This window comes from Narcine bancroftii, chromosome 13, assembly GCF_036971445.1.
Source record: "Narcine bancroftii isolate sNarBan1 chromosome 13, sNarBan1.hap1, whole genome shotgun sequence".
In the NCBI taxonomy this organism is placed as follows: domain Eukaryota; kingdom Metazoa; phylum Chordata; class Chondrichthyes; order Torpediniformes; family Narcinidae; genus Narcine; species Narcine bancroftii.
The window spans coordinates 51,694,969-51,707,019 of record NC_091481.1 but is presented as its reverse complement, the minus strand read 5'-3'; the positions used below and the strand labels follow the sequence as shown (position 1 = coordinate 51,707,019).

Genomic DNA, 12,051 nt, shown 5'->3' with positions numbered 1-12,051 from the left:
CTGGCCGTACCGGAATTTCTTCCAACTGCAGGTTCGAGTCTACTGTTGGTAATGTAGAATTTCTTCACCTGCTTGTTGTCGTTTCACTCGTGAGAAAGCACATCTACCACTACATTGACCTTTATTGAGAGAAAAAAACAACCAGAGCATCTGAGCGTGTGTGCGCAGCTGCTATACACCTGGCGTGGAGCGTGTCTCAGGCCCTCACGTGATTGTTGACCATTCAGCAAGTAGTTTAAACTGCAGTAGGGTCCGACTTTGATTGCCAGAGCACTTTTCTGTTTGACCAGTTGTTGACCAACACCCCTTTTTTAAAAAATGAAGTGAGGCAGAGGGAAATGAAGAACCAGTCACAGCGAAACACAATGTAAATATCAAGAACTAAAGTGACTGATTAAGCCAGTGAGATAAGAGGGAGAAAAAAGCAAAGGGATGGAGAGACAATGGGTGAGGAACAAATACACTGTGAGCCGAGATTCTCGAAATCATTCACCGATTGAGAAATACACACCAGCGCACGCGCATTCACGCACACACAGAAACGCACACATAGACACACAGAAGAACACATACAAACAAATAGACACATACATCCACACACTCATAAAAACACACATACAATGCAAATCGGGGTAGAGATAAGAAGGAGGGACAATTACACTGTGAGCCTACCTTCTCGAAATCATTCATCAATTTATAAATGCATGCACACTCACACGTATGAAAGCAGGCCTCGGTGACACTACGCGCCCAATTCCTTTAGAAATGTGAGACAACCCATGGGTTAATCATCGCAAATCATCTGTTCGAATACGGGTACCTGAACATTTGCTTAAACTGTTGCGACAGTTTAATCACAGGGAATTAATCTCACGGGTTTGAGAGATTTTATTCACCTTGCTGCTGCCGCCTGGCTGCCCAACATAGTTTAAAACAACAAACATTAATCTGCTGACCAGGAAATTAAACTTAACCAACCTCAACAACTGCCTGCACTTCTTTATTGAGTGCTTTGGAAAACGGTTGAATTAAATCACTCACCAGCAGAACAAGGAATTTAAAAAAATCGTTCCTGACCTCAACTAGTTTACCGCTGCTTTCTTGCTGATTTTTCTCCCAATAGGGATGTTTTTATAAATTCGTGCACCAATCCTTAGACTACTCTCGCCCAAGCGTGATGAGTCAACTGCTTTCAGATCCACTGGCCATTTCCTCAGTAGCTGCTTCTCAGTGGTCGTTCCATTAAAGATCACCGTTCCTTTAATTGGCTGGGTAACGTGACCTGGATTCTGCAATCTTCTCAATTTATAACAAATGAAATCGAAAGAAAGTTCCAGACACCCACCTTCCTTTAATATCCTCCGCTTTCATTCTATATCGATCCCTGCGCTTCACTCAATTTATAACAATGAGAAGAGCCGGAGAGATTGGACGTCCTTATGCTTCTGGAAGGACCAAACATCAAGCGAAGGAAGAAAAAGGAAGAAGCGACCAACTGGCGCTATCAAAAATACGCAAATGAAAGACAAAGGAACTCTTCCGATACTGACCTGCCTTTAATATCTTCCACTATGCACAAACCTGGCTCAGGGCGATTTACAAACAGTTCATTTTGTATTTTGGTCCAGTGGAAATTGATGCTATTACCAAATTGTTCCAGTGTCTTCCTCGCCAAGGAAACAATATCATTGTGAGTAAATAGTGTTCTGTGCATCGCTTTGGTTCCTTTCAACAGTGTGTCCCTTGAAAATATATCTGGGGTTTCTAATGAACACTGCAAATTAGATCTCTTCCTTTTATCTTTCCAACTACCCCTTCAATTAAACAATAAATGGGGAAAAAATCTCATTTTCAATCTATTGAGTGTTTTTCTGCGTTAATTAGTACTCATGTTTCGTACCCTGCCTCACACGACATTAGAAACGAAGAATGGGAATCGACACTATACAGCACAGGGCATTATTCGGCACAAATCAATTAATGTATGACAGATATTGATAGATTCTTGATTAACCAACTGATGTTGGCAGAAGACCAGTCAGTGGGGAGGAGTGGAAAAATGTATCAGATCACGATTAATTGGCAGTGAAGTCTTAATGAGTTTAAAAGCCCAATTACCATCTGATTTCATAGACTGAAATGGAAAAGGTTTGGAGTCTTCCACTCAATGTTTTATGTTTATCGGACTAAAGGACCAATCTACTGATGTAACTGAAGAATAGGACAGGAATAACCACTATTATATTACAGATCACCTAATAATCAGCTGGAAATGGAGCAGGATGAATTAAATTATTTACCTTTCTTTTATAAAATTACGAATGATTTAAACCGATGGAAGGATTTACGGATAACATTAATAGGTAGTTAATTGTATTAAAATAAAAATCTTTCCGAGATTTAAATATATTTTTCAGTCTGTAAAGTTCCTCAATTTTTGTAAGGATTTGAATTTTACAATGCCAAGTGTAGCTTTACAAAAATGAAAGTGTAAGTATGATTTAGGAGGTTTACAACTTCCTATGTCTTTCTCCAATATACTTGTCAGTGGGCCATCATATAAGTTTGCACAGTGTGTGGGGAAAAATAACGATTCTAAATGTTCATTTCCAATCTCACCCAATTAACGGGCGCGACCACCAGTCAAGCACCGACATTCGCATCGGGTGGGAAGGGGCATCACTTAATCACAGACTAGGGCAGTCCTAAATCGCTGGAACTGCGGCTGTGATCCCCCAGGTCCGCGGACATGCGTCAGAAAGAGCGGCGTGCAAAATCGAATCAGGATTCTCTCTTCAATCACAAATCCGGAGGCTGGTTGGTTAGAGTGGGGACGGGGGGCAGGAAATCTGCCAAAAATATACTTCACATCCTGAATCCGTTACGATTCAACTAGCAGTTCTGCTCGAGCTCCATTCAGAGAATTCAACTGATTGTGCCCCTCTGAACTGAACTGATTGGACAACAATCTGAAATAGAAAAATATAAAGAGGGATTAAAAAAATATATGACATAAATGACAGGGAGTGAGGTTAACGTTTCAACAGCTCTCACGGGGATTCATCTCCATAAAATCCCGCCAACCCAATGACATAGACCTACGCACTCACCTGATCCATTTCAGGCTCGAAAGTGTCAGGATGAGATGGCGGAGAGCAGGAACAGATCGGTCTGTGAGTAAGTTTTCTCCCAGTCTCAGCCGCATCAGGGAGCGGCTTGCACTGAGAGAAGAGACAAAATCCTCGGCACCAGAATCTGTGAGACCAACCAACCATAGCCTGTGAGGGTGAGGAAGAGAGTGAGTGAGTGAGTGAGTGAGCGAGAGAGAGAGAGAGAGAGAGAGAGAGAGAGAGAGAGAGAGAGAGAGAGAGAGAGAGAGAGAGATCAGCAACACAATGACTGATAAGGTGTTAGGCTGCACTGTTTACCACAAACGCAATCTCTCGTAATCTGGTACTTACCCAAGTTCTTGTATTTTACATTCTGGGTCACCCAGAGCTGCAGATAACGCTTTCACACCAGAATCTCCGTGTTCGTTATGACTCAGGTCCAGTTGAGTCAGAGACCCGTTTGTCCGAAGAGCGGAGGCAAGATCCTCGACGCCGGAATCCGTGAGACCGACACACCTCAGCCTGTTGATCAGAGGGTGTGAACATGAGGTTCATCAGCCAAAAATACAGCGGCAGCACTGCTGCGGGTGGAGTGGGGACACGGGTTGGCCTCCGAGGGATCCTAAAGCCCGGCCGTGCGCCGACGGCTTCATTGTTTTTAAACCGCTTGTAAAACTAGTTGCAGTTTACGTCGAAGCATCGAATCTCCCTCCACCCATCCCGGACATCAGAGCATAAGATCATCCCTTTAAGGCACCTAGGAGGAGAAGGCAGGGAGAGCACCCGTCAGGGCATTACGACCCCGTTAAAAAGAGGAGTGACGAGGTTGTAGACCGATTCAGACCGCCTTTTGTGGTTTGTTCATTGGGACCGGTACTCTTGATCATGCGACGGCTCCCAACGGGCCTCGATCGCGGACAGCACCTTCATCATTGTAGGAGTTGCAAAGAATGGACAAGGAGGGTGCGTTGGATACCTTGAACTCATGTGTTGATAATGACGCAGGTGTTTTAGTATCCCTTCGCAGAACAAAGGAAATCCATCTGACTTATTTTTGTGTTAGTTGGGGTCACAACAAGAAGTCGAGTCTCGAATATTGTGATAATGTTAATTCTGTGTTTATCAGTCTCCAGAATGGAGGACCATCGCCTTCCCAAGATCGTATTATATGGCGAGCTCTCCACTGGCCACCGTGACAGAGGTGCACCAAAGAAAAGGTACAAGGACTGCCTAAAGAAATCTCTTGGTGCCTGCCACATTGACCACCGCCAGTGGGCTGAAAACGCCTCAAACCGTGCATCTTGGCGCCTCACAGTTTGGCGGGCAGCAGCCTCCTTTGAAAAAGACCGCAGAGCCCACCTCACTGACAAAAGGCAAAGGAGGAAAAACCCAACACCCAACCCCAACCAACCAATTTTCCCTTGCAACCGCTGCAATCGTGTCTGCCTGTCCCGCATCGGACTTGTCAGCCACAAACGAGCCTGCAGCTGACGTGGACTTTTTACCCCCTCCATAAATCTTCGTCCGCGAAGCCAAGCCAAAGAAGAAAAGTGATATAAATATGATCAGATTTGTGCGATGTTGCAGACTGTCAACTTAATATCTCAAAGTTGGTTACTTACTCCAGTTTCCGTAATTTACATTCAGGATTCCCCAGAGCCGTACATATGAGTTTCACGCCTGTATCTCCCAGTTTATTGTCACTAAGGTCCAGTTCCCTCAGAGAGTGGCTTGTATTGAGAGTGGACGCGAGATGCTTGGCACCACATTGTGTGAGACCGGTACTCCCCAGCCTGTAGATGAGAGAAATTGAAGGGAGAGTCATCGTGCCGGACTTGAAGTTTCTGCTCAAAAGGCAACGTTAGTGTTGATACAGATCCGGGAGGAGCAGGGCCATGTTGTGTAGTCTGCGGCTTCCTACTGTCCTTCTGACCACCCAACTGGCTCATCCAGATTCAGTCTGTCTGGAGAAGCGGGTCAGTGATGGATTCTGTCACCGAAACACCAGGGAGTCTTGCAACCAGGTTGGCGGGACACACATTTGTCGTATTAGTTCATCACGGGACTGGGCTCCGAGGGACAAGCAACAGGAACAGGACAACAGAGCAAGATAATATTCCGAACCATCGCCCGCCCAGATGGTGAAGCCTTGGAGTAAACGCATGGGAAAGCGGGGACAAGAGCGGTGAATCAGCATTGACCGCGGCAGCGAAGATCTCATGGAAACCGCAGGCTCCTGTGGATGGCCTACTGCCACCGGGATTCGGGATTGTGCAAATGGAGCGCAGGGATTTCGATGGACCACATTTTTCAGTCTAACATCTTCCTAATTAACATATTAAGTTCGCATGCAGAGGCGAAGGGGGGGGGGGGGTGCATTGGACACATGATTCTCGGGCCATCGCGGGACTTGACAGCAGGTGGCGAGATCAGTTATTACTGTGACAGATTATATATATATGTTTTTGGGAGATAAATTGGGAAATATGTTAGAGTAGATTACATAAAAACACTTGAAAATGTATATTTAAAATACAGGAACTCTTCCCCATACTAGACATATGGGCACCACAGCTTTTGCAAGAGCTTTGAAGAATGCTCAAGGGAATTCAAGAATCGATTGTTGTTTACAAAAGGCAACAGATGAAAGATCTTGTAGGAGCCCCAGATTGTTTGGAAGAAAACTTGTTGTTCTGAGAGCGTCATGTGGTTTTGCAAGCAGACAGAGTCAAACAGGCTGCCTCTCATCGAAAGCAAGAGAGAGAGCGAGAGTGAGAGAGGAGAGAGAGAGAGAGAGAGAGAGAGAGAGAGAGAGAGAGAGAGAGAGAGAGAGAGAGAAAATGATAGTGTTACAGCCACTAGAGGCAGCTGGGACTGGAACAGGACAAGCTGGCAAGCCACATTTTAGAAGACGGCATGGTCAAAGCCCTTGTGGTTCATGCAGGAGGAGAGGACTGACTTCCTAATTTTTCACTTGGAATATGAGAAACAAAAAGGAACTCTGTGGTGACCTGAAAGAAAGAGGTTATTATCTGGAGAACCCTGATAGGGCAAGACACTGGAATCAACAGATCTCTCTCTAACCTGTCGAGAAACTTCCTGAGCGGTACCCATTTGCCTTTCAAGCACTAAAGCCTGGTGAACTTTATTTCTGTGTTTAATTCTATGCACAGTATAAGAATTGCCTGTAACCAGTGAAACTGGAGGAACGAGAAGTGAGATTGGACTGTGAACGAAATAACTTTTCTGAACTTACACACAAGTGCGATTATAATTAGAAGAGGGTTAAGTTAGGGTAGTTAAGTTAAAGAGTGAGTCTGCTTTAATGTTTAAAGATAATTAAAAGCAACTTTTCTTTAAGTAACCATTTGTCTTGCACTCCTTGTATTTGAATGGATTATATATAGTTTATCTCTTGTTTATAATTTCTCGCATTTTAGGCCATGCCACTCTGTCCCCTCTTGAAGGAAGGAAAACAAACGATCTATTTGGTATAGATGACCAGAAATGGAGTTTTGAGTCGGATCAGATCCCCATTGTTTATCAAGAATTCGAACACTGGTCTTAACCATGTTCACTCTCAGATACCTAGTGTAAACATATCTGTCATTGTCCGATTCTTACTGCAGTGTCTGTATTTTACAGTCATCCTCCCTTAGAACCGAAGACACCACGTTCACTCCCGGATCACCCAGGTTATTACGAGTCAGGACCAGCTCAGTCAGTGAGCGATTTGCACTGAGAGCGGAGGCGAAATAATTGGCACCAGAATTCCTCAGACCAACCGAACTCATCCTGTAAGTGAGAGATAGAGCGACGGAGAAGAACAGAGAGATCAAATATCGAGGTGAGGATTTTGATATAGCTGTCATAATGGCAGAGCAGCTGCTGGTGCAGAAGCGGTATGGATCCTCACCAAGATTCGACTGTTCGAAGGTGCTTTGTAGTTTCAAACCCCTTGTCGACCGGGGTTGCTGTGATTTCTTTACATTAACGGTCAATGGAGTTCTGATCAGAAGTGGCGGAACACACCTTCGGCTGATCTTGAGGGGATGGGGCTCCGGGAGAGCGGGTAAGCACTAGAGACGCAAAATATTCACCCCCAGTCGAAGACAAGGTGCTTGGCAGAGGCCCGACATTGTAGGGGATCACACTAGCGAAACCAGGAATGGCTCATTGCTTACAGGGTTAGAAATCAGTACCCGAATTCATGAGGATGCCAACAGCGAGCCGTGCTCCCGATTAACCTCGATCATTGAGTGCTTTGTATTCATATTGCGGACTCGGAAACGGGTGCTGAAGTATGGACTTGAGGCAGTTTGGCTGTAGAGCTCACGAGAGTCCAGAAGGGAGCGGGATCAGCAGTTTTACATTTTAATTTTTGTTTTACATTTTGATAAACAGCACGGTAACAGACTATTTCGTCCAGAGGTCCGTGCCTCCCCCCACCATAATTACATCCAAATAACCTACTTCCGGTATTTTCGAACGTGGAAGGAAACATGAGCCGCAAAGGGAAACACGGGTAGACACGGGGAGAACGTACAAACTCCTTATAGTCAGCAGGTGATTCAACTCCCAGGCATGATAGCAGGTGTTATAAAGGCATTCCACTAACTGCAACGTTAACCGTGCCAGGGATATGCAATAGCCTTGAGAGTGAGGCAGGAGAAGTGTTGATTCATCGTGTGTCTTCACAAGGCAAAAAAAGGAAACGAAATTTGTGTACACAACAATAAGTTCAATCTTCATTTGGAGACGGTGCAAATCCTCAATTTCTCATCAGTCACAATACACATTGATCAAAACCATCCTCACATGTCAGACCAAGTTGATCGTGAATACAGTCTCCCCGAGAGTCTGACACTTACCCCAGTACCTGTAATTTACAGCCCGTTTTCCTCAGAGCCGCAGACACCAGTTTCACTCCGGAATTTCCCAGTTTGTTGAACGCCAGTCTAAATTCAGAGTACAAGAAACAATTTGATTCATGCCTCGAACATGATATAGTTTTTCATGAAACCACAAACCCTTCAGGAATTAATGTCAGATTCTCCCGCCACTGAAAGTGCCATTCACTCTCCAGCTCGCGGTCTTTCACAAAATACAGCTACTTTAGTGCGTAGAGTGCTGTCAGTGCGAACGCTTTATCCTCTTTCCCATTTTTTGATTTATATCCATGAAATCACCTAATAGATGCAGCTCTGGGTCGTCCATGTAGGCCACTCCTGTTGTCCTGGTTATTTGTTTTCAGTGATTACTTGCCAAAATGGCCTCTCGTTCATGCACGACCACATGGCGTGTAGAAAGTCCCACATCTGAAACACATCACTGAAATTTCGGATTTTGATCTGTCTAACTTTTGTGGGATAAGATATAACTGGTTTAAAAATTATACTGAACCAGTCCTTATCTTGTATTTATAATTTATGTCATGTTGTCCTTACACCAATCCAAACAGCTTCTTTCTGAAATCACCACACCCAAGTCCGACTCCCATCTTTCCCTTGACGTCCACAACCTTGGTTTTTCACTTTCACTCTAGAGAACATTGTACATTCTTGTAATAACTTTGGATGTATTCCCCATCACGCCCGTTCATACAGTTTCATTAATTTCAGGTGGAGTCAAAGTTGGTCCCTATCCTTCTCTTAAGAACAACCTAATCTGGATAAAACAGAAGTATATCCCACTGGCCACTCCATATTTGTGTTTTAATTGTTCAAAGGATATAAGAATTCCTTCTGTGTAACAGTCTTTAATATATCTTACACTTTTGCATACCACAAAGTTAATATTCGATTGCTCCATTCAAAGGTAGTAACACATTTTCGCACAATGGCGCTTTTATTGAGAGACCTACTTTTTTTCCATATACATTGATTAATTTCTTACGATGTTCTAATCTTATGTATTGGAATGGGGTTATCCATCTTTTTATTGAGTGTTTTGACACTCCATTTATCGATAAATTATTTTGCTTTCCCCTCCTCCATTCGTTACATTTCCATTTGAACACAAGATGGTGGGGGTGGGGGAGGTGTATTGTCTTCAGTGAAGAAGGCTGCGAGAAATCTAGCCTGTGCAGCTAGATAATTTATTTTCAAAATAGGAAAGTCTAAGACCTGCAAGCCCGTAGTCCAATGTCATTTTTTTTCAATGCAATTCTTGGTGCCTTATGATTCCATACGAACTGTCTAGTATGGTTGTTTAGTAGCTTTAAATAGTTTTTAGGTCACAGATTTGGAAGCAATTGAACATTGGTATTACTTGAATTTTGATGCAGTTACCCCTTCACACCAATCTAATCGGTAAGTCTCTCCATTTCTCTCGGTCTCTTTCTATCTTCCCAAAAACATATTTAGTTTGTACAGATTTTGCAAGTTATTAGCAATTGCTTTTCCAAGATATTTTCAGATTCAGATTGTTGACCTCATTGCTATCACGTAGCTATGATTCATAATTGAGATGCTGGCCGCATTTCTGCCGGATATTATGAAATTGGGACAATCTACACCTTACATCGTCTGCACATGATATTGACTGCCATGATTTTCAAATTATCATTTCCTAGTTCATTCACAGTACAGAAAGACAAAAGCTGCTGGTGTTAGCTTTTTTTTTTAATCGGACATCCTGTTTGCATGCACACACATCTTTGTGAGTGAGTGAGTGAGTGAGTGAGTGAGTGAGTGAGTGAGTGAGTGAGTGAGTGTGTGTGTGTGTGTGTGTGTGTGTGTGTGTGTGTGTGTGTGTGTGTGTGTGTGTGTGTGTGTGTGTGTGTGTGTGTGTGTGTGTGTGAGAGAGAGAGCGTGAGAGGAGCAGATAGAGGAGACGATACCAGAAGAAATGGAGTGAGTGAGAATGTCACTGCGAAGTCACTGAGAGAGGGAGAGTTTGAGACAGGGATGACCAGAGAGGTAAGGTAGCAATGAAAGTAAAAATAGATTCAAATAATTAATAATATAGGGATAGAGAGATATAAACAGGCTGAATGAGTGAATGTGTGTGAGAGAGAGAGGGAGAGAGAGAGAATTTCACGGAGATGGTGTCGCACAGAAAGCAGAGTGTCACACACAAAAGAGCACTCTCACATAGGGAGACGAGAATTTCATTGAAATGACAGGTCTCAGATTGGGGGAGTCTCTCAAAGGGAAGAGGAGTCTCGAATTGACAAGTTATACTCACACAGAGAGGCGACACTCACAGACAGGTGGAGTCTCACAGAAAGGAACGGAGGGTCTGAAACACAGATAGTGGTATATTGATAGAGAAGCGGAGTCACAGAGAGGGGAAGACTTAGAAGGAGAGTGAGACATTCATGCATAGAGGTTTAACAGAGGGGGATGTGACGCAGAGAGAAGGGAGGTAAAACAAATATGGGGAGTCATGTCACAAAGGGGTTACATACAAAGAAGTTCTCGGTGAGAGAGAGAGCGAGAGAGAGCGCGAGAGAGAGAGAGCGAGAGAGAGTGAAAGAGAGAGAGAGAGAAGGAGAGAGAGAGAGGAGGGGCAATCAAACACGGAGCGAAATTTCCCATAAAGCAGGACAATTTGACAGGAGGGCAGTAGTCCTCAGAACAGATTCTCAAAGGTTAATAACAGAGGGAGCGAGAAAGAAAGGTGCGTGTGTGCGTATCAGATTATATAGAAATGTTTTGAGAGAGAGAGAGAGAGAGAGAGAGAGAGAAATGACTCGCAGAGAGGAAGAGGACGTATGAGAATAGGAAAGTCCAGAGCAAAAGGGAATATCTTGCGCAACTTCACTCAGAAGTTTAATCCTCCATGGGGTAAGGGAGATGCTAAGACCCACCGACTGTTGAAATTACTCTAGGCCAAGGTGCCAGTGGCTGTTCGCAGAAGCCTCGTGAAAGGACATTAAGAAACACGGAAAAAAGACTTGATGAAGTATATTAAATTAAGGACATTTATTTTCAGATCTGATATAGTCACTAATATCTTTCAAAAGCAGCCATTTTAAACTTACAAATTGGGGTATCATGTGAAACCTGTAGGAATTTTTTATTTTATTTTATTTTATTTTATCTGTGTATTTTATTCATGTGTATTGTGATAGAATATTCGAGATTTTCTGGGAGATAAATTGGTAAAATTAGAGTAGGTTACACATTTCAAAACAGATCTTATTTGAAATGCTGAAGAATTTATATTCAGTAACTTTACAGAAGTATGGAGAATGCTACGCTCATTTCACAAGTTGGTGCTAATTGAAATAATGTCATGAATCAAATGGACTGTGTGGGACATTTTTACAAGACTTCTAACCTCTCTGCAAAGTGCTCACTCAAAGATCATTGAGAAGTTTATTTTCCAAAATCAACAGTTGGGAGCAGTAGAAAAACTCCTATTGTTTGCTGGAAAAGGAGAAAGTTTTGCACCTGAGAGAGAGGGAGAGAGGGAAAGACAGTTGGATTCGCAGAGATGGAGAGAGACACACACAGAGCTGAAACAGTGTCAGCCAGGAGAAGCTTGTTGGAACTGAAACAGAAACTTTAGAGAGGCGGATGGCTGGATCTTTCTGACGTTTCTCTTGGAAAAAATGGACAGGAAGGAACTCTGTGTGGCCTGGAAGAAAGAGGTTATCATCTGGAGACCCCTGATGGGGCACATTTCATCAGCAAGATATTGAGGTGACTAATGGTGTTCCTGAGCAGTAAACATTTACCTTTGAGCACCAACTTTATACATGTTAAATTCTATGCATAGTATAGGAATGGCCTACATCCAATGAACTTGGAAGAATGATGTGAGTTTGAACTGTGAACCAAATAACTTTTCTTAAATTTCCACACACATCACATACACGTGCGCTTAGAATTAGAAGGGGGTTAATTTAAATTGATAGTGATAAGTTAAAGTTGATTCTGTTTTCATGTTTAAATGTAATTAAAAATAACTTTTGTTTAAGTAACCATTTGCC

General features: G+C 43.2%; 1 pseudogene; it reads right to left on the bottom strand.

The window, feature by feature from the left end:
* Positions 1-2,881: 2,881 nt before the first annotated feature.
* Positions 2,882-12,051, bottom strand: part of LOC138748042 (NACHT, LRR and PYD domains-containing protein 12-like) — a 211,156-nt pseudogene continuing 201,986 nt past the window's right edge.